Source organism: Podarcis cretensis (genome assembly GCF_951804945.1).
Source record: "Podarcis cretensis genome assembly, chromosome: 10".
In the NCBI taxonomy this organism is placed as follows: Eukaryota; Metazoa; Chordata; class Lepidosauria; order Squamata; family Lacertidae; genus Podarcis; species Podarcis cretensis.
In genome coordinates this window covers 52,158,750-52,181,574 of record NC_137179.1, presented here as the reverse complement: position 1 = coordinate 52,181,574, position 22,825 = coordinate 52,158,750, and the positions used below count along the sequence as shown (strand labels likewise).

The following is a 22,825-nucleotide window of genomic DNA, read 5'->3' as shown; positions in this document are numbered from 1 at the left end:
GCTTGGGAAAATAAAAGCATATTTGTCTGCTTCCTAAGATCGCTATTAAGCAAATCTCCCTTTATGGTCTTTGATTGCCACTCTAACCATCAGGTAAGGTTGATTTGACCTCCCTTTCACCTTGTTCCTGATGTATATCTTCACTGACTTTTTCTTCCTCTGGTGGGGAAAGGCACCTTTCTATGGTTTGTCTCAGGTGCCAAAATGACTTGGGCTGGCCCTGTTTATCGCCCTGCTGTAAAGAGGTCTATGCCAATTTCTGCATATCAAATAGATTTTTTTGAAGGCACGGGAAGAGGATATGATAGCTTTTGTCTGGCCACTTGGCAATTTAAAACTTCACAGTAACTAAGTAGGATGTCTGTAGGACAGCCAATTTTTATGAACAGAATCTATAGGTGTGTCTGTAGCTGCTGTTTGATCTGGTGCAGTAGTAAGTTATATAATATTTATCTGCAAGGTGTGAAAGCTTAGCCTGTGAGTTGCAACAGGTATGGAGGCAGCTATATCCCAGAGCTCAAAGTGAACTCCCAATTGTCTCTTTGCAAGTAGTGCTCCCTGTCAGCACCAGTGAGTGCCACTGCCTTTAAGGGGCTTACTGTGGACTTAAAAGTATAAGGAATCACAATACAGTGGCACCTCGGTTTAAGAACGGTTGTGGTTTAAAGAATGGACTTGCGGAATGGATTATGTTTGTAAACCGAAGTACCACTGTATATCATTTGTTGCAACTGAATAATACAGTTACCAATCTAGAAACTGGTACGCCAGTTGACCATCTAGCATTCTTGCAATCTTCCCTTCCCTTCATTGAACTTCCTGTGGAAGATTACGTAGGGTTGCCATACACCCGGAATTTTCTGGACATAGCCGGGATTTGGCTGTCGGAAAGAGTGTCCGGGCGGAAATCATTGGAATGTCCGGGAAGATCCAGACATATGGCAACCCATGTCAGAAGTTTAGATTTTGGTGAATTTTCTTTTAAAAATAGCTCATAAATGTCTTTTTGTGTGTGTGTGTCCAGATTTTCACTTTTTGAAATATGGCAGCCCTAGATTATGACATTCCATAAGAGATTAGAAATGTTTGCAACTATAGTAGTGAGCTGTTCCTAATTGTATAAAGGATACACTGGGTTAGACTTGTAAATTGCAGCATATGTCAGGGGAGTTTTATTGAATTTGCATAATGAATAGCCTTTAGGAGAAACTGGTCATTAAGGTTGTAATCCTAAACACACTTACTAGGGAGTAAGTGCCACTGAACTCAGCAGTGCGTCTACATCAGGGGCAGGCAACCTAAGGCCCGGGGGCCGGATGCAGCCCTATTGCCTTCTCAATCTGGCCCACGGACAGTCCAGGAGTCAGCATGTTTTTACATGAGTAGAATGTGTGCTTTTATTTAAAATGCATCTCTGTGTTATTTGTGTGGCATAGGAATTTGTTCATTTATTTATTTTTCAAAATATAGTCCGGCCCACCACATGGACGGTGGACCAGCCCACGGCTGAAAAAGGTTGCTGACCACTGGTCTAGATCTCTGCATTTTTAATGATGAGGGGTAAATATGTATACATGTCTCCATTTTTAAGGATGAGGTGGTTTTAAGGGTATTTTTTCCTCTTTCAGAAGTCCAAACTGAACCTATTATATTATTGTGATAAGCAAAGCAACAGAAATGGAGAGACTGATCTATACTTCATTATAAGGATGAGGTGGAGTAAAAGGCAAACTGAATGTGATTGAAGCATACTACTTGAAATGAGGACATATTACACATTTCTCTGAATACTGCACACGTTTAAAAGCATAAAGAAAGGTTTGTAACTGAAACAGCCCGGGGTTTGTGATCCAGCACAGCTGTTTCAATTCCATTCATACTCTCGCATTGTCAAATGTTCTTGGGAATTTTGCAAGCAGCTGACCCTGTTCCTTAAGTGTGGTTGATCTATACAAACCTGTACTGTGTTGGCATATTATATTGAAGAATTCAAAGGAAGTGATGAGCTCTATTCCTTGACAGGTTTTCTCTTGATGAATCTTGCTACAGAAGCCTCCAATGTCAGTGTAGTTTGCTGTGCTGAGTTGCTGCAATTTGCCATTTAGAATTACATCAGCATTAAGTGTGCACAGCTGGATAATTATTCCCTTTTTCACACCCTTCAAACAAAATGGTAAGTCAGGATAAGAACAGGGTTTGTGAACAGTTTTAAAGAGTTTTGCACATGATGGTTGTTTTAGGTTTTAGAGTCTAGGAGCAGATTGGAGGAACTTGGAAACTTCTACAACCTTGCCTTTATCACTTCAAATCCATCTAAAAGTAAATTAGGCAGGCAGTTGCAACATAGAGATGAGAGATGGAGCGTTAACATTAGGTCCATAGTCAATAGTTTAGTCCTCAACCTGGTATCCTCCAGAGGTTTTTGAATGCAACTCTTATCAGCCACAATCAGCATATCTGTACAAGGTTAGTGAAGGCTGGACTAGTGGCTATTTTCTTGCACTTAAACCTTGGAAATTTAGCTTCCAAAGCTCTTAGGAATGTTGCTTTTCAAATTTCTCATTGGTAACATTTAGAGAATATTAATGTCTGGTCATTCCTTTAGACATTAATTGCCCAGTCATGAACATGTTTACATGGACCATCAGATGGACATGCGTCATTGTAATTATACTTAGTATTGTATCCCAGAAGTGCCATCCAAAACAATGATAATAATAACAAATAAATAAAATATAATGTGCTAGAACACATTGCTGAACACATGTTCAGGCAACAGCTCTTCAGATGGCTGTTTGCCCCACCAGGAGAGGATTTAAGTGAAGGATTTATTGGCTCTGCTGGCTGGAAAATGTGGGATGTAACATAAGCAGTCAAGTACAACACTTCCTGTTTGCCCAGAGTGGGCACAAAGGGGGATGTTACTCCAGCCAGGAGGACTTCCTGTCACACCTGGTCTGGAACATCCTCCCCCTGCGTGTGATCAGGTAGATGGGTGTGACCCTGTGAGACTCTGTAAAAGGGCCAGTCACACAGCCATCTTCCTCTTTGACTCTTGATCTCTATGCTTTTGCTGTCTGCTGGCTCTCGGCCAGCAGCACATGGGCTCAATCCCCATATGGGATGAACTCAAACTCTATTCTGTAACTACAAGCTAAAGTCTGCCTTTGGGGAACCTACTGTGAACTGAATGTAAGTAAACTTTTTATTACTTTTAAAGAAGACTGTTGTGTCTTTATTCTTTTTAAGAGGGAACAAAGGGGATTTACCAGGAACAAAACCCAATCTGGACAAGCCAGATTGGATTGCTTAAGTAGATTCAAACGAATCTACTAACTAGCTTCCTGCAATATATTGGAGTATGTACTCTGCTACTGACTCACTAGCGTGAGTGAGGAAGGATAATATTTAATCAATATATCATCTCCTACTACTCACAACATTCCCACAGAAAATAATAAGAGCCTTGCTGGAAGAAGATGCTAAAGGAGCAACTAACTGAGCATCCACAAAGTGACCAGGTGTTTGTGGGAAGCTCACAATAAGGGAAAAATGGGAGTTGTGGTCCAATGACATCTGGAGGGCCACAAATTTCCCACTAGTGTATAGTATAGTATAGTATAGTATAGTATAGTATAGTATAGTACAGTGTACGGCAGAGGAGAGCAGGAGGAATATTTTGCCTTAAATTCCTCAGCCTAACTGTGATAGAGGACATGATCTGGAGTCAATTCTTATATTAATCAGAGTGGTTGAAGCTATCTAAGCAAAGCAGCAACTGTCTATCTAAGCTGGAGACAACTATAAATTTGCCGAAAAGTACAAATAAATGTTGGTTTACAAAACAAAAGAAAAGCCCACTCGGACTAATTTCTGCTAACATATAGTCGTAGTTAAATATGAATTTTCAATGTGAATGAGTTATTAACTACCAATGGTAAAGACAGATTTAATTTTGGATCCTTTTTTAGATCATTGTTTCTTTGTAGCTATTAGGGCAATGTTCTGCAGTAAATATCCTATATATGCCCATGTGATTTTTTAAGAGGGTTGGTTGATTTTGCTTTTTTTTTTTTTTGCTGTTCTTAAAAACTGTTTCCCATAATTTGAGTTTCCTATACAAAGCTGCATTTCTGTGCTGTTTTTATTTACCCAGTAGAAATTGGCAGGTGCTTCCTCTTCAAATGCCCAAAAAAGTAAGACTTGTAAGTAATGCTACTTGGGAATTGGCAGAGGATTCGGGTAAGGAAATTACTCCCTTGCCTCATACTACAATATTGTCTTTGAGAGACAAGTTCTTGTTGTGTTTCCTCTTTGGGAAAAGCATCAATTTGTCCTTTTTTCCCCCAAAGGGTGAAGGGAAGATATAAACAGCCATAAGGCCATAGAACTTTATGTGCTCATCCACACCAGCTGAGGAGTGGGTGGTTGCCTCTGCAGCTTTTCAGAAGTAGTTTTTGAAAGAAGAAAGGATTGAAAATACTTTCTCTTGTTCAGGGTTGGTGTCAGGGATTGTCATTGTTAGGCACTTGCCCAGGTCCCCAGTCTAGCAGGCCACCTCTTCCTCTCCTCCTCTTCCTCTGGCTGTTCACACTTTTTCTGAGATCATGGAAATAGAGCATCCTATGCTCATCTTGCCTGCTCTTTCTGGGCAGTGGTGCAGACTGGGCTCAGAGGAATAGAACAAATGAATGAGCTCAGAGGAAGAAGCTCACTCTGGAAAGTGAATCCACTGAAAGAGTCCTTCCTAAGGGCCCCAGAAAACCTGGAGCTGTCAGTGCTCTTGATATGCAGCAGCAAATAAAGAATGAATGGCAAAATATATCATGCAGCTTGAGTGTTGCTATTACACAAAGCCCCTTGTGGGAAAGTCTGAAAGGTGGGGGAAGTTGCCAGGTTGGCAGAAGAGGCTTTCCAGGTCGGAGGAAGTAGCTATGATAGTGTACTGGCCAGGTGGGTTGCTGTTGCTTACTGGCAGGGGTAAGGTGATGGGGAGGTCTGGTGCTCCTGCTGTTGCATTTGCACAACATCAACCTCCCTGCTGCCTCTCCCACTAAGCAACAGTGACCCATCTGCTGGAAGCGAGCACAGCAGATCTGCCCCACCCAGCAAGCTGTTTCTGCAGGTTGAAAGAGGAGGCAGCACAATGCTAAGAGCATAGTGGTTAATCATCTAGACCACTGGTCTTCAGTTGATGGGTCACAGCCTGATCCTGTAGTTCACAACAGGAGAACTACTACCATGCAAATATGTATTGTTTTTAATATTCAATTGGAAGCCGCCCAGAGTGGCTGGGGAAACCCAGCCAGATGGGTGGGGTATTAATAATAATAATAATAATAATAATAATAATAATAATAATAAGGTAAAGGGTTAAGAAATGGGTTTCCAAATGCATGTTTGGGTTAAAAGTGGGCCCTGAATTTGAAAAGGCTGAAGATGCCTGATCTACACAACATTAAATTCAATAAACATATTTACCCCTTTCTGCTTTTGTGACTAGACCACTGTATCAAGTTCAGCACTGCATTTTTTCTTTTCAGACTATTCTCTATTTGATATTGCCTATAAGTTTATAACTTATGTTGCAAAGGAAGTGTAACTGGCGACTTGCTTATCCAGTTTGAAAAGTTGAGATTAAATTCCTTTAACTTCGTTATCTATATCTGTTTACAAGCTGCATTTGGTTCTACTAACTTGAATTACAGCATATGTCATTTGGATGATACAATTATATTATCTCTAGCATGAAAATGGCAAGAGCAAGGTCTCATCATGGGGGCTATGCAAAAAGGGCTGCTTCCTTTCAGGAAAAGGGAGCGTTTGATTCCCGTACACATAGAACTTTCTAAAGTGAATGACCAGTAAAACCATAACATTAAAATAAGAGTTAAAAATAAAAGCATGAAAAATTCAGCAGCACAATTAAAATCTGTAAATCATGAGAGAGCATCAAGAAGAAAGGAAGGAAGTTTTCAGCGCCTACTTAAAAGCCTGAAATGATGGGATTTCCCACAGGAACAGAGTTAAGAAGCAGACGGATATTTAAGTGAAAGCAAATTCAGTGGCCTGATTCTCATGACATAGTAAGCAAAACAATGGCTAATGGGACTGCACAAATGTGTAAGCTCCTCTCTAGTACCCTACACATTCGCACTGTCCCAGTAAGCCAAAATTTGGTTTACCAATGGTCCCTCCCCCAGATTGGCTTACTTCACTTTTGCAGTCTGGAAATACAGTCACACCTTGGTTTTCGAACTGCTTAGTTCTCGAACGTTTTGGCTCCCGAATGCAGCAAATCCAGAAGTGAGTGTTCTGGTTTGCGAACTATTTTTGGAAGCTGAACGCCCAACAGTGCTTCTGTGACTTCCAGTTGGCTGCAGGAGCTTCCTGCAGCCAATCAGAAGCCACGCTTTGGTTTCCAAATGTTTTGGAAGTCGGACTTCTGGAACGGATTTCGTTTGACTTCCAAGGTACGACTGTAGATGTATCTGTAGTATAATCTGTAGTATCAACATTCTGTAATGTTGATTCTGCTTTGTTATGAAGGACTGCAGAATTGGATACTGTAATCTTTTATTTAATTTCTCTTTGAGATGCTATCTAAATAGTCAGTATTTGACAGATGGTGTCCTCTGTGGTGTGCCTATGGATGTTCTTTTCACAGGATTATAATTTAGTTTATCATGTTGAAAGTGAGAGGATTGTGTTTGTTTTCTTTTTCTGCACTTTGGGCAGTGATCTATCCCTAGAGAGAAATCTCAGGTTATCACTAGAAGGGCTAAGTGGGGACTATAAGATCTGAAAAGTAGGTCATTTTTTTCCTAATGTCCTGCTTTGCATATATCTGCCACTAAAGTAATAGAAAAGTCAATATGTATCAGAACCTGAGGGCATCATTGGCTGTTGCTGATACTGTCAAATGGTGTAATCTCACATGTCCCTGATTAAATATTTGCATGATTGAATTTTATGAGAGAGAAGCTGATAATAATGTAGTTTGCCATTTTTATTTCTATAGAATTCTTACAAAACAAATGTCCATAGTCCTTTACATTTGCAGTCTATAAGAGGAACAAGCCAATTTTATACAATGGCACCCCTAAGCAAAAATGATTTACAGGAGAGCTGGATATGGCAGTGAATAAATTTCCATAATTTTATCAAATATATTTGTAAATTCATTATATTTACTTGTTTTGTGAGTTTATTTGGGACCTATCATCCAGCTAAGTTGTATGCAAAAAGATGGAATTGGCCTGTGGATTGTTTTAGCTGTGAGAAATATATTTGAATAATAATGTTAGGAAAGTAAAGCAAATTGATATTTTTACAAAGATGGAATTCAGAAGGGCTACAAAATCATTTAAATTTATGTAAATCCTAAATGGACTTTATCCGTTAGGTTTTTCAATTGTGAAAATGTGGGTATCTTATTTTAATTTTATAAATTAAACAGCTTTCTGTTTATAAATTGAGGAAAGCGGCAAGACTGCTGCATAATCTCACTACTTTACAAGCAGGCATTGTTGCCTAGCAGCAAGAAGCCTTATTTAAAAGCTGTTTTATACTTAAGTGAACATAAATAACTCATCACTCCCAAAGTTTTGGGAGGACACACAGTAAATTTTTTAAAGGCAGTTAACATTGTTAAAAGCTGAGAGGTGCTTTAAGAAAACCCAGTTCAAAAATATGAATACTTAGGGAAACAAACCTTTCCTTTTCACATAATTGCTTCAAGCTACATAATTGCTATTTGTCCAATGAATTGTACAGTATGTTAAAATTTTTGCCCTGAGGTTGTTTTCTTAGGAATTGATCCCCATAATTTCCAGCAATCGGATCTTTAAAGTATGTTTATTTGCAGAAACACCTTTTGGGCATTCTGAACATAAATCTCCATGAAGTTAATTTTGAGTAGTTCTGTTTAGTCTAACAAGTTAAGGTAAAACTTGACAGTGATTTGGATCTTGGTGTGTGTATGTCACACCCTTCAAATTGCTTATCTCATGTCACTCTGTTAGCACTGAATTCTTATCTACCCTTTTCTCTTGCATGCCTGAAATAATGACCTATGTCTGTGCTCTTGTTTACATCAGGACAGGTGTTCTTGCTCACACCAGGGGATCTTTATGTCAGGATGAAAATCAGGTGGCTTGCAGCATGATTCTATTCAGCCCCCAAAACGTGGCCCAGGTGATTTAGATACCATCTCATTGTGAGGCGTGATACACAGAGGAGAACAATGTAAGGGGAGAAGTGCTATAGCTTCCTTTTCCAATCAGCCTCAGTGAGGTTAGGATTCTCCTTAGCTTTTTCTTCAACCTGCTTGTCATTTTCTACTCTGGCTGCATATAAGAACTGGGTCAGGCTAGTAGAAGAGAGGAAATAACATCCCTTGTGGAAGCTGGAGAGAAAGGCAATACATTTTAGCCCTGGTGTACTTGGTGCCTGAGACGCGGGTGGTGCTGTGGTCTAAACCACAGAGCCTAGGGCCTAGACCACAGCACCACCCTCATCCCTGAAACGTAACTAACATTAATTAAGATTATGGAGCGCAGTGATACAAAATCGGAAATGCACCCAAACCACCATGCAGGGAGCCAGTTTAACTAAAATGCATTAATTGGAAGTTGATTGGCATTTTGATAATTGTATAATTTGGGAATCATTATTGTTAAAATTCAGCTATTATTGTGGGTATATTGGAAAACTAATAAAAGTTCTAGTTTGAAATTTCACAATGGGGTCTCTCTTTGAAATTCTTTTAGATCATTTGAACTTCTGAATTAAATTGTACTGAAATTTTGTTGATACTTGAAAGATTTGCTTGTGGGCCTTGCATATCAGATTCTGGTTATAGGAAAATAAAATGAACATGCTGGTGAAAATCAATGGATAAATCAACTGTTCAGTGGGGGCCACAGGTTCTTTATCACTTGCCCAATAGACAACAAAGTTGTCCCATTAGCATAAGGACTCCCACCCGTCCAGTGGGACTTCCTCTTCCTTCCCTCTGCTCATGTTCCGCCTGCAACCTCTCCATCTGTTTTGGAGATTCCTCTGGAGCTCATTTTGTGTGGGGATCCTGGGAGCATGCAGGGAAAGCAGAGGAAGCCCCATTGCATAAGTCATCCGTGTGCTAAAAGGACGGCCTTTTCTCCAGCTCCAAGGGCTTTCTGGCAGTTCCCTCATTGAGAGAAATGAGACTGCAGGGAACCAGGCAGAGCTCCTTCTTGATAGTCATGCCTGCTGTGTGGAGCCTCCTCCTGTCAGATGTCAAGGAACCTTTAGAAGACACCTGAAAGCAGCCCTGTATATGGAAGTTTTAAAATAGAAATATTCAAGTACAGTGGACCCTTCGGATACGAATTTAATTTGCTCCGGGGGTCCATCCGCAACTCGAAAAGTCTGTAAGCAGAGGCAGCAATTCTGCGCATGGCACAATTAAGCACTTCTGCGCATGTGTGAAATGTGCAGAGCACTTCTGCGCATGCGACGAAACCTGGAAGTATACACTTCCAGGTTTGCCATGTTCATAACCCGAAAGTTATGTATCCAGAGCAGTACATAACTAGAGGGTCCACCGTAAAATGAATGGAGAAGGCAGAATTGGAAAGCATGCACTTATGTATCAGTTGTGAAATGCTAAGTGGTTACGATGTATTGGTGCTGTCTTAGGGCATAACAAAATGAATTTCCTTTATGGAAAATATCAGAAGAATGTGAGACGTTCCATGGAGATGGGGAACATTGGTGGGGACCATCTCCTTTCCTCCCACCAGTGGAAACTTCCATCAGATCTCAGTCTCTTTCATGAATGTTAGGAACTCTTCTGCTTCTAGAAAAAGGTATTCTGGATCTAATCAAATGTTTTTTCTTAATTTTGACCACTGCAGGTTTCTGATGTGTATAACTATAAAATAGAAATATAATTTTGGGAGTGGCAAATGAAATTTATTATTTATTTATTTAGTATCACCTTTATAGTCCACTTTTCCTCTCAAGGAGCTTAAGCTGATATGTATACATGGTTCTCCCACCTCTCCATTTTATCCTCACAACAACCCAGTAAAGTGGGTTGGGTTGAAGAATTGTGTCTTGCCTAAGGTCACCCAATGAGCTTCATGGGTGAGTGAAGAGTTGAACCCTGTTGTCTCCCAGAGCCTAGTTCAACACTCTAACCATTAACACTGGATAACATAATATAGAAAGCAATGATTTATATAGGAGCGGTTTGTGTTGTTGTTTTGTCAATGGTGATTGAGCTGTTGGGCAAATAATGTTAATGTCCCTCAGTAAGTAGTACCAGGATAATAAAGAATAAATGGTACATTTTTTTTTGTAACTGAAAGAATGTAATTTTGCTGTAAAGATCAACAAAGCCCGATGACTGTAGGCATCTTTAATATGATGTATGATGGTGATTTAATTTTTTTAAAAAAATAAAATAAAATGCTGTATTTAAAGCCAGTGGCTATGAGGCAATGACAGCAGATGTGAATACTTGTTAGCAAACAGGAAATCTTGTCATATAAAATATGCATCTATTTTGAAATAAGGAATAGTTTTCAAATTATTCTCTCTCAGCGCTGGAAAATAATTGGAAAGCATACTTGCCCTCCCTGGGCAATTTGAGCTCATTGATGATGATTGTTATCAGGGTTTTTTTCCCCTTCCTCCCTCTAAATTGGTCACCCCCTGTTAGACTTGCTATAGGGAATATGTTCTTAGGTTTAGGAATACCAGATGGGATTAATCAACATAGTGCCTTTGTTCTTTGTGTTTTTCACTACCAATATCAGAGATGCTGAGTTCATTGACACACGTTGTTTCAAGGTCCCTTCAGGCTTTTGGGGTACTGGAAAAAACGCAATGAAAGTCTAGTTAGGGTTTCTTTACTTTTCATGTAAAGCCCTAAAGCCTGGCTGTTGAGCACAGACTCGTATGGGTTTTGGTTTTGTTAGATTTACAAAGGATGAGGATTCTATCTGGCCATGTTACATTCAACAATAACCCTTTGGTCTGAAAGTTAAAAGCCCTGAACATAACTGCTATGTTTTGGCATTTCCGCTTTACTACTCCCTCTAGCTCACATTTTTCTGACCTAAGTGGACTGGCAGGAACATTTTAATTGGGTGTAGATCATGATTCCTATGAAGAGTGTATGCAGTACTTCATCAGATGCCCCTAATGAGACGCACAGATGTTGGGGAAGGCTTGGATAGGAATGCCAATGGGTTCTAAAAAACAACAACCTGATGACATGGTCTGAAAGCAACAGAAAATGAGCTCCTTTATGGAGCTCATACTTCTGCTAATGAATATTGAAATTTCATGACATGACATCGTAGTCTAACAGTGTTACTGAGAATTGCTTGTGAGGAGATATGAAACATGGAAAATATGTGACCTATGATGTACATATGAACACTAAATAAACATGCTACATTAAACTTTGTAATATTCACTGTGCTTTCTGCATTTGTAATTGTGTCTAAGGAAATTGGAGACTGACATATTTATACTTTTTTTTAGAGCAATGCTGAAGCTACTGTTGAATTCTAATGTATCATGTGTTGCAACAGTACTTATGACAAATGGGAAAGAGAAAAGTCATTATACTTGAGATCACAACTACTGAAGACTGTAAGAGAAATAATCTCAGATACAGTGGTACCTCGGGTTACAGATGCTTCAGGTTACAGACGCTTCAGGTTACAGACTCAGCTAACCCAGAAATAGTATCTCAGGTTAAGAACTTTGCTTCAGGATGAGAACAGAAATCATGCTCCGGCGGCACAGTGGCAGCGGGAGGCCCCATTAGCTAAAGTGGTACCGCAGGTTAAGAACAGTTTCAGGTTAAGAACGGACCTCCAGAACGAATTAAGTTTTTAACCTGAGGTACCACTGTATTGGAAAGAAAATAAGGTGCCTGAATGCCTATCACCTTGAAAGTGAAATGAGATCACTACAAATAGAGTTGTGGTTTCTACATACCTGTGACACCTGTGACACCATGAATGGCATAGTGCTCTTTATATACATACCTGAATATAGATCGAGAAAATAATTATCAGCCTTGTTCCTCTGCTTTGAAATGGAAAACATAGTTAAAATTTAGCTCTTTCACCATAGTATGACAGTGATTGTATTTTCATAATTTTAGTTGTCACTTCTCCAGGTAAAATAAATAGCTTGTAGTGCTTCAACATTTTATAAGTATAATCCCATCTATATGGTTCTAAAGCAGGGCTGAGGAAGCATTGGCCTTCCAGGACTCCAACAACATATGTAGGGTCAAAGATTCCCCAGGTGTGATCTACATCACTTGAGTGCATAGCAGAAAAAAGTGAATGCAGAATGTTGAAAAGAGTGTAATTGATGGGGAGGGGAATCCTTTTGGCACATCTTCCTCCATGTTGGCTCCAAATGCATGTGTAGCTTGGCAGGGGGTTGGACTCGATGGCCCTTGTGGTCTCTTCCAACTCTATGATTCTATGATTCTATGATTATGGGGAAAATGAAAAGCGCTCTTTCCGCATACTAGCAATAAGTAGCAGGAGCATGAATATACATTCTTTTTTGCTTGAACATCTTCTGTTTAACTGATTGCTGTTTGTATGGGGCAACATGACCTTACCTTGGTAGGATGGCATGATTTTTGGTAAAATGACAACCAAATTTTGGAAGATATTTATTGTATTTTTTTAAAGGAGGGAGGGGCAATTTAAGGTCACAGTAGAGGAACATCTGAATTAAATGAGATTAAATTAAATCTGCAGATTGTGCGCCATAGTTAAAGATAAGGTGTGTTGAAAAGCAGCACTAGTATATTTCTGTTATGCTTTCCTTCTATAATTGCACATAGCTTGGCTGTTTTGGCAAAGCTGGCAACAATTTTAATCTTACCGTACTGAGACTAGCAAGATATCTGATGACTTATGTCATCTGGCGCATATAGAGGCAGCAACCAGAGATGATATTGATCAAAATTTGAAAGAGCTTTATAGGTCAAGACGACATCTTGAATTGAATATCAATCTGTTTGGCAGGCAGTGTAAGTGAGTCCCAGTGGCAATATTTGGTCTTATAAAAATGATCAAGAATTGCATATTGATGTGCTTCTGTATTTGTAAATGGATAGTTTGATTGGAGTGAATATTTGAGCAAGATTTTTACAGATGGAGCTGGGATAATATATATATATATATATATATATATATATATATGGAAAGGTTATTAAAGTTGTCAGGGTGTGTAGAATAATATGGATTCCGTATAGAAGATATTTCTTTAGCATCTCTTCTCAGGATGATTTGATGCTCTGCATTGCTTGAGCTGCAGTCTTATACAGTGGTACCTCGGGTTACATACGCTTCAGGTTACAGACTCCACTAACCCAGTACCTTGGTTTAAGAACTTTGCTTCAGGATGAGAACAGAAATCGTGCTCCGGCGGTGCGGCAGCAGCAGGAGGTCCCATTAGCTAAAGTGGTGCTTCAGGTTAAGAACAGTTTCAGGTTAGGAACGGACCTCCGGAACGAATTAAGTACTTAACGTGAGGTACCACTGTACTCACTTGGGAGCATATTCAACAGGACCCACTTCTGAGTAGACCATGCATAGGATGGTGTTGTAAGTGATGTCCACTAGAGGGCTTCAATGAGAATTGAAGCAAGAGAGGTGAAAAACAATTTTTTTTCTTTGTCTTAAAAAAAAGAAACAAACCATGACTGCATCGACTCATTTAATTTTGTTACTGAGAATTAATCGGAAAAGTCCTTTTAAAAGATTTCTTCTGCTGGTTGCTCTTTTCGATCTGTTCTTTCTCACAGCAACTGTGTATCCATCTAATAGTTTTCAAATGCATGTGCCATTCCAAATAAAAAGAGAACATTATAGTGTCAGGTGAGGTAGCTGGATTATTCATTGTTATGCTTGTTCACTAAGCCTGGAAATATGCAGTTGTCAGAATTTATATTTTAAAAATTTAATATATGGTAAAACTATTGTAAATGGCTGTTGAATTAATTCCAAAATGTTAATGAATGAAGATACTGAAGTAGTTTGACCTTCTAAACCGATTGACTTCTTGAATTGGCTAAGCATATTGTGCAGTCGGTGTATTTATTTATTTATTTAAAAAAACCTTTTTTGGTTTTGTATCAGTTTATCCTTGAATCTCAAAGCAGCAGGTTGACATGGAGGAAATAACAGCTCTCACACTGGAAAAACCTTTAAGATAAGAGTCTAAATGGAAATTTAAATTACAGAAATGTCTCTTTCCTGCTGGGACTTAAATATACAGGCTTAGTATATTTAAATTCAGCCCAGCCTATAGTTCTATATCTGACATACAGTGGTACCTCTGGTTACAAACTTAATTCGTTCCAGAGGTCCGTTCTTAACCTGAAACCGTTCTTAACCAGAGGTACCACTTTTGCTAATGGGGCATCCCGCTGCTGCTGTGCCGTCGGTGAGCTATTTCTGTTCTCATCTTGAGGTAAAGTTCTTAACCCGAGGTACTATTTCTGGGTTAGCGGAGTCTGTAACCTGAAGTGTTTGTAGCCCAAGGTGTTTGTAACTTGAGGTACCACTGTATGTGCTTATAACAGTGTCATAAAGCTGATTCCATCATTGTAATGTGATACTACGGTGACCTTGTGCTGGCACAGGAGTCAGACTGTCTATGTAGAGACACTCCATTCTAAATGGTTATTGCTTCGTTATTTCCATAGTCTTTTTGGCTACAAAGCATTTTGTAGCTTGCTCCTAAATTGTAAGCCTGAAGACGCATAGTGAAATAAGTATGAACTGTGACTGCATTGATGATTATCCCAAGCATCAGTATTAAAACCCTGTGATTTTTTTCTGTGCTGAGTTAAGCCTAAATAAGAAAGACTAAATAGCACAACATGAGTCACTCAAGACTGCTAATAAATAAGTGCAAGGCGGCGAAGGACAAAGGCCAGGCTCCTATTTGACAATTAGAAATTGATTAGAAAGTTTTGCACTGACCTGCTAAGTATCTGGCCTGATGCAGCATAGTGTGAGCAGAAATAAAAAAACTGGAGATGCAAGTCAATATCTGTAGCCTGGACTGATAACTGGATGCTCAGAGGCAGCCGTTCATGCATTTCTGAAGTGACAGCATAGATTGTTGGTGGAAATAAGTTTACACACAAAACCAGTCCCTATCAGAATGCCTAAGGACTCATTCAGACTTCCTTCTGTGCCATTTCTGTTTCTAGACATAGGTCCCTGCTTAAAAGCTCTGTGTCTAAGGGTTGGGTTTTGTTTTGCTTCCTCTGCAAAAATGCACTCTTTACTGCTGAAAACAACTCCATGGAAAACCCAAGCTGTTGTATGTTCAGCGTTAAAGAGTGGGTTTTTCTGGTGAAAGCAGCACGGCAAGAACAAAACAAAACAAAACAAAACAAAACAAAACAACAAAAAGCACTTGGAGATGGAGAAAACACAGGGCAGGAGGTAAGTGTGGGTGAGGCCTAAGCAGATTCCTATGTTCTTAATACTACGCTGTGAATAATACTACAGTATGCTACTTTGTTGTTGTTGTTTGTTTATGTCCCTCCTTTTCACCTGATGGGATTCAAGGCAGCTTACAGTTAAAAACAAGAATATCTAAAAACACAGAATAATAATAATAATAATAATAATAATAATAATAATAATAAATAAGAACCAATTTAAAACAATTATATAAAACATTAATCACATGTCATAACTTGCTTAACATGGAGCAGCAGAAACATTAAATCACAGGCCAAGAATTCTCCCATTACGCCAGGGCAATCTAGTTTGTCAGTTCTGTGGGTGTTGGTGTTTTTTATTATTAATCTCACAAGGCATGGTTAATATGGGTACCCAGATGCTTAGAAAGTCGAGGTAATTTTAATCTGTTTAAGCATTTTAACTTTTGTGTGTTTTAAAGTAGGATTGTGATTCCCCCCTTGATTTCACTGCTTATCTTTTGTAAACTGCTTTGAGATTTTTTGTTTTGTTTTTACAGTCAAGCAGTGTATAAATTTTATGAAATAAACAAATAAAATGAGTAATGTTTGGCCCAAACAGATGTAGTTTGGCACAAAGTGTTCTATTTTGTCGTTTGTTATAGTGGATAACTAGAACTTAATTTTTTAGCAAAGCTTTAGATGTCATATAGAATCCATTCCCTTTTTGTTTTGTTTGTTTAGTTCTTAGATGAATGCTAGTATCTACCAAAAAAAAAAAAAAAAAAAAGGTTCATTTACATTTTATACAAGAGTCCTTGGTATTTTCAACTTTTAAGAGCTTCTGAGTATGATGAATGACTTCCAATCAATGCACTTGCATTGTGGCTGATTTTTTATTTTTGTAAAGCAAATAATTTACTTAACAGATACTGATTTGGTTCCAGTGTGGCAACCCCATTAAAATGATTGAATACTAAATAATGCTAATATAGAGTCACAAAGAGGGATATCTAAAACATTTACTTTTCACCTGTGTCTCATCTAGTAATTATGGTCATTCCTGAGAAAATTATGGATACCTAAGTCCTATTGACAGGGGACGCAGGTGGCGCTGTGGGTTAAAGCCTCAGCGCCTAGGGCTTGCCGATCGAAAGGTCGGCGGTTCGAATCCCTGCGGCGGGGTGCGCTCCCGCTGCTCGGTCCCAGCGCCTGCCAACCCAGCAGTTCGAAAGCACCTCCGGGTGCAAGTAGATAAATAGGGACCGCTTACCAGCGGGAAGGTAAACGGCGTTTCCGTGTGCGGCTCTGGCTCGCCAGAGCAGCGATGTCACGCTGGCCACGTGACCCGGAAGTGTCTCCGGACAGCGCTGGCCCCTGGCCTCTTAAGTGAGATGGGCGCACAACCCCAGAGTCTGTCAAGACTGGCCCGTACGGGCAGGGGTACCTTTACCTTTACCTTTAAGTCCTATTGACAGCCATGTGGCTGAAGCATCTAAATACAAAGTCTGGTTGTTGATTTCAATGTCAATTAGGCTCACCTAAGTTTGTCTGGATTGCACCCTAAGACTGCACTTCTAAACATACTAGAAAATAAGCTCCATTTAACACAGAACTTAATACCTGTAAATACCTTGTATTCTAAATAGTGCTACAGGAGAATAGTATCTTGTGTTTTGTGCAGAAAATTACTTTTCACTGATAATATAGCTTCCATGATACAACTTGTTGGAAAGGATCCAGCATATCTTATTCTTCTTACTCAACCAAATATGATGATGAAATGTTATACATGTACATTACAATTTAAATGGTCATATTCAACTTTCATTGATAACTCTGTTTTCAGCTGCGAACAAAGAAGCCACTATATCCAATTTAGTCATGTGTCTGTAAATGATGAGCTTCTGGTGCCAATGACTGTCTTGTTTTTGTGTTCGTTCATCCATGCTCTAGTATGCTTTAGCTTGTCCTGAATTTACTCAACTAATTGAGAGGTACTCAACTAATTGATAGTTTGTTCTCTACCTCGACCATTTTCAGCAGCTTAAAAACAGGAGGATCTTCAAAGGAATGCGTACTTTTCTTGTTTTCAAAAGAACTTTAAATATTTAAGCATTCATGGTGTTCTTGTCTTGTATTATTCCAATAATGATGCTGGGTTGTTACTACAGCTATTAGGCAATAGTACACAGAATCACCCTTTGACCTTGAGCTCAATCTACATTGCTAGGCTTTTGTTTCCATTCTACCAAGTTGCCTTCCAAATGATGGTCATGTGTAAGAAAACATGACGAGAAAGATAAGTTGTAGGTGAGCGAATGCCAGTTACAATTCTCCATTTGGCTCTCTGCCCCGACTTCCTTTCCCTTGGCTCTTGATTTTCTCAATCTGTACTCTATGACTTCTGTCTCTTTCCATCCTTGCCTCCCTCTGTCCTTCCCTGTCACTCAGTTATATTTACAGAAAGAAGCTTTGTTGGTTGTTGAGCCTTTCTGGTGTCCACGTCCAGCCTTTGAATAACTGTTCCTAAGACTTTTAAGAATACCACTATTTGCCTCTCTTCAGTGGTGATGTACAGCAGTACCTCGGGTTAAGAACTTAATTCGTTCCAGAGGTCCGTTCTTAACCTGAAACTGTTCTTAACCTGAGGTACCACTTTAGCTAATGGGGCCTCACGCTGCCGCTGCACGATTTCTGTTCTCATCCTGAAGCTTAACCCGGGTTAGCGGAGTCTGTAACCTGAAACGTATGTAACCTGAAGCATATGTAACCCGAGGTACCACTGTACCTGTGACACGTATTCTGTCCATGAATGGCATAGTGCTCTTTATATACATACCTGAATATAGATCGAGAAAATAATTATCAGCCTTGTTCCTCTGCTTTGAAATGGAAAACATAGTTAAAATTTAGCTCTTTCACCATAGTATGACAGTGATTGTATTTTCATAATTTTAATCTGAGGTACTATTTCCTCAGTGTAACCTGAAGCGTCTGTAACCTGAAGCGTCTGTAATCCGAGGTACCACTGTATTGGCATGCCTAAGATATATGTGGAGATAGGAATTGCATCTGCTGGCTTCAGAAAGAAACTTGATTCTCCATAAAGAAGTTGATTTTCCATGCAATTCCTAAGTGGGAAGGTGTATGTGTATTGGTGTCTCAGAGGCAACAGGTTGACTAAATGTAAGCTGTTACCTTACCTCCCACTTTTCCAGCAGTACCCCCCACCCCGCTTCGTTCAGGAAAAAGAGTTTAGCATAGCAAACACACTGACTTATAGAGGTGTTGGCCATGATCTTGGAACAGGCATGCACAACTTGTGACCCATCAAAACAAATGTAGCTTAGTAGCTACGTTTTATGGCAAGGGCTACTCAGTAGGGTGCAAGAGGGCATTGATTGCTCTTTTGACCGGTGTTTGTCGCATGCTACACTGTTTCTGTTCTGCTGCCATTAGGCTTCTAAAAAGGCAATGTTGTTCATTTTGCTGTCCACTGGAGTGGAATTTTACTAGATTTATTAATTATGTTCTCATCACACACCTTTCCTTTCTATGCAAAGGAAATGCAACACTTATGGCGGTGCAGGGAAACCACCATCAATTATGCATGGTTTGAGGACTGAAAACAACTGTGAATACCAATCATAATTGGTCATATTGATTTTCGTTCCAGACATGGGGCGAATAAGCAACCACAGGCAATTTCTGTTTCTGTTTCCATCAGAATTGCCCAACATCCCTATGTCTGAGGGCTGCATTCATACTTGGCCCATCTACCTGTGGGCTACATTACAGTGCTGGGTATGGTCATCCCATACATGCACATACAGATCAGTAGGGGAGGGGGTTATTGCAACATCTCCACACATCATATGGTCAATCTGATTACTGGGGGAGGGTATTTGCAGTGTCTGTGTGTCTGCTATTGGTGCTAAAATTGGTGGGATCTGGATAGGTCAGAAAAATGTTCAGGCTGATAAACTGGGAGTTAGGTCCTCAGTTTTATGGCCTGCCAGTTGATTGACAAATCATGCTGTGCCACTTGACAGCAGAACCCTGTGGCTGACAATCTGCATTCAGCCTGGTGGCCCACAGGTTAATCTGACTTTTGTACATAGTGATACGTGCATTTCACTCACTAATTGACTTTTACTTCATTTATATACATTTATATACAATGATTTGTTTAAGTTGTGAACGCAGTCTATGATCTATGTTCCCTTTACTGTACTGTATATCTTTTCTACTCCAGTTGTGTGTTTTAAACCTGGTGTGCAAGTCATTTTGGAAATCTTACTTTATCTCCCTCCTAAAGCAAACCACTTTAGGTATTGGTTAGAGATAAGCTCTTATTAAAGATTAAACCTCATCTGATAGTTTTGGGACATGATGATCCAATGAAAATGTTGAGCCTGCTTCCAATAATGCTGCTGTATTTATACAAGCATATTTGGTTAAGTGGTGGCTTGGCATGAGTTCATTTCTACTGTCTTACAAAGTTCTGGTGCTTATAAATAGACAGACAATGCGTAATTATAGTACTACAGGGGCTTCTGTATGTGAGAAGAAATGCAGTCATTTGCTAGGGATAATAATTGCTTTCATTTTCAACAGCGTTCCTCACTGTTATTTAGGAAGAAGTGATCGGCACAAGGATTGGAGAGCACCAAGACCAAAAAGAGAAATTGCACTTCTTCATTTGTAATTTTGAACAGCTGAAGTCTTATCCATTCACTTTCAGTAAGTTCCATTTGTGTGATTTTTATTATATTATTCCAACTTTCTTTTGAAAAGATTCTGTATATAATACACAGTGTCTTTTTATGAATATTGGGAAATAATATGTTACAAAATTAATTTTCCTGGAAAGTATAACCTTATTTCATAGAAAATTACAGTGTGCAAATTATCTTATCTTCGTCTTATTTAGCTTTGAATGCCACATTGAATGTCTAAATCAAATTAGTTGTGATAACTATAATTATTGGACACATGTGTATTTCTCCGTGAATAGCAACAGGAGGAGTCTTTTAAAAATATATCTAGGTAGACTTTTAAAAAGTAAGTGCTGGCTCACACTTGCAGGTTATCCCAGCCACAGATAGGTCTGCCATAAGCATGTGGATATGATGCCATATGACGTTAAGTGGCAACTTGACACAGGAAATAAATATCTGGTTGCTGAGATTTCCTTAGTCACAGACATGCTGGAGAAATTCGTAAAGGGTTCATCCTGCCTGGAGTTCCCCAAGGGTACACCAGTAGACACAGGCTTAAAGAGAAAAATTAGGCCTTTGTTAATACCAACCTACCTAGGGGTCAAACAACCCATTGGAACTGCTCTAGTACAAGTAGTTTTAGCTTCTGGAGTTGGCATGCCAAATGGGTCTTACCTCCCCACCCCACACCCCCAAAAGTAACACAGACAACTTTTAAGCTCTCTGCCTTGCTTACCAGATTGTAGGAGGCTCTCGTGAGATCTTGCAGGAGTTTCCAAGTTCTTGCAAGAGCTTCCCACAACCCATAAGCAAGATAGAGAGCTTAAAAGCTCTTTCCACAACAGGGAAACCCTGTGTAAAAAGAGCTTTTAAGCTCACTGCCTTCTCTGTGTTTAATTTGTGAGATTTCATTTAGACAGCCGTCAAGTGCATAAAGTTGAAACTGCATAAGTTAAATGTGTAAGTTGTGAGATGTCTGTAATAGAGGCTTAATTTTCAGTGTTGCAGTATTTTTTATAATATGTTGTCCATTACTAACTGATTCATAAATCCATAACAAAATATAAGCACATCTTAGATCCATTATTGGTATATGGATCACAGCATCTCTTTCAATGCCCCACAGGGTTAATCATGCCATCATTCTACAAAAGCACAGAACCACCACCACCCAAGAATCTGATATCAGGGACATATATCTCCTCTCTCAGACACTCCATTGTCTCATTCTTCTGATATCTCTGGTATCACACTTTCATTCTATTTTCCTCCTCCCAGTCTCCTATTTTCCTCCTTTTTCTTTCTTGCCCTCTCAGTTGATTTGCTTTCTTTTAGCAGCTCTGATGCCAAACTGGGCCTTGAGAAGCATATGAAGCTCAAAGAGGGACTGGGAGAGATAGTTGTTGTTGTTCCTATTTTCTCATTACCTCTGTGTGCCTTTCAGTGGAAGAAAAAGGAACCACCTTTGCCATCTCAAGGCAAATGGATCTTTTAGTGGGGAGAATGGGGCTGAGGCATTGTGGGCACCAGGAGAAGTCCTCAAGGATGCACAACAACCACAGGTACCACAATGGAGGCCCCTGCTCTTGAATATGCATTAGGGGTGGTCAAGAAGTTCTTAGCTTTTAGGGCAAACTAGATGTTGTGCTGGTCTGCCCGCACCATATACCAAAAGCCAGGGGTAGGTGTACAATTTGAAGGAGTGCACAATTCTCCTTATGCCCACCACTTGGCTGCCTGTAGTACCTTTCATTTGTGCCTGTTCTTTGGACTGCACTCTTTGTTTTGTATGTGATTGGTGGAAACTTGCTTTTTAAAGAAAGATATTGGTCCGAAGTAGAACGGAGATGAGCTTGGAGTTGGGCTGAAAACTTTTAAGCCCCCATCCAGTCAATATTTAAAGCATTTCAACTATTAATGTTGTCTGATATTGATTTATTTTACACTGTTGGCAGGCGAGGGGGTATGTGATGTGATGTCCTTCCAGCTGGCACACTTTACATTGAATTTTCAATCCTGTATGTTCCTGTACGCACTCCAGGGAGATTGATTTGGGAGTTTGTTACAGACATCTCCTGGAGTGATCTGCACAGTATCTTGTACTCTCTTGGTGCAAAATACAATGATAACAGTAATAGGAAATAATGCACCAACAGTCCTTGTCCCCACCCCCCACCCCCAAGAAAAATACTCAGGAAATTGAAATAATAATTGGCATTTAATCATGGGGGCAGGGTTTGACTTCAACCAGAGAGAAGGGGGTTATTACAACCATGTTTCATCTCCAAGGCTCCTGTTTTATTTTCTTGCTTGTTCTCTGACTAGTGTGATGCTTCACCTTTCTCTGTTAACCTTGTTTCTTTTCTCCCTTGACTTTATCATGCATAAGCACTTACTCATGAAAATACTTCTCTTGAGCTCAACAGGAGAATCTTACCACACACTTCTATTCATCCCTACATCTTTTTCTTATCTCCAGTTCCTGAACCCTACACTGGAGTATGGAGGCTTTGGCAACATCGGGATACTGCCTTAAATCACTGCACAAAACCTTCCCAATTTTTGCTTATGTCTTTGTACTAATATTCAGGAAAATGTGTGTGTGTGTTTAATTGAAAGTATCCCTCGA

General features: G+C 39.5%; 1 protein-coding gene across 7 annotated transcripts in view; it reads left to right on the top strand.

The window, feature by feature from the left end:
- CNTN1 (contactin 1) overlaps window positions 1-22,825 on the top strand; it is a 185,221-nt gene that overhangs the window by 8,551 nt on the left and 153,845 nt on the right. For 3 of the 7 annotated variants that reach the window (XM_079994122.1, XM_079994125.1, XM_079994121.1), the window contains exon 2: window positions 20,093-20,218. The exons of 3 other annotated variants lie outside the window; for them this stretch is intronic. The gene's annotated coding sequence lies outside the window, so the exon portion shown is untranslated. The remainder of the gene's footprint in view (window positions 1-20,092; window positions 20,219-22,825) is intronic. One more of the 7 variants, XM_079994123.1, reaches the window with a different exon arrangement.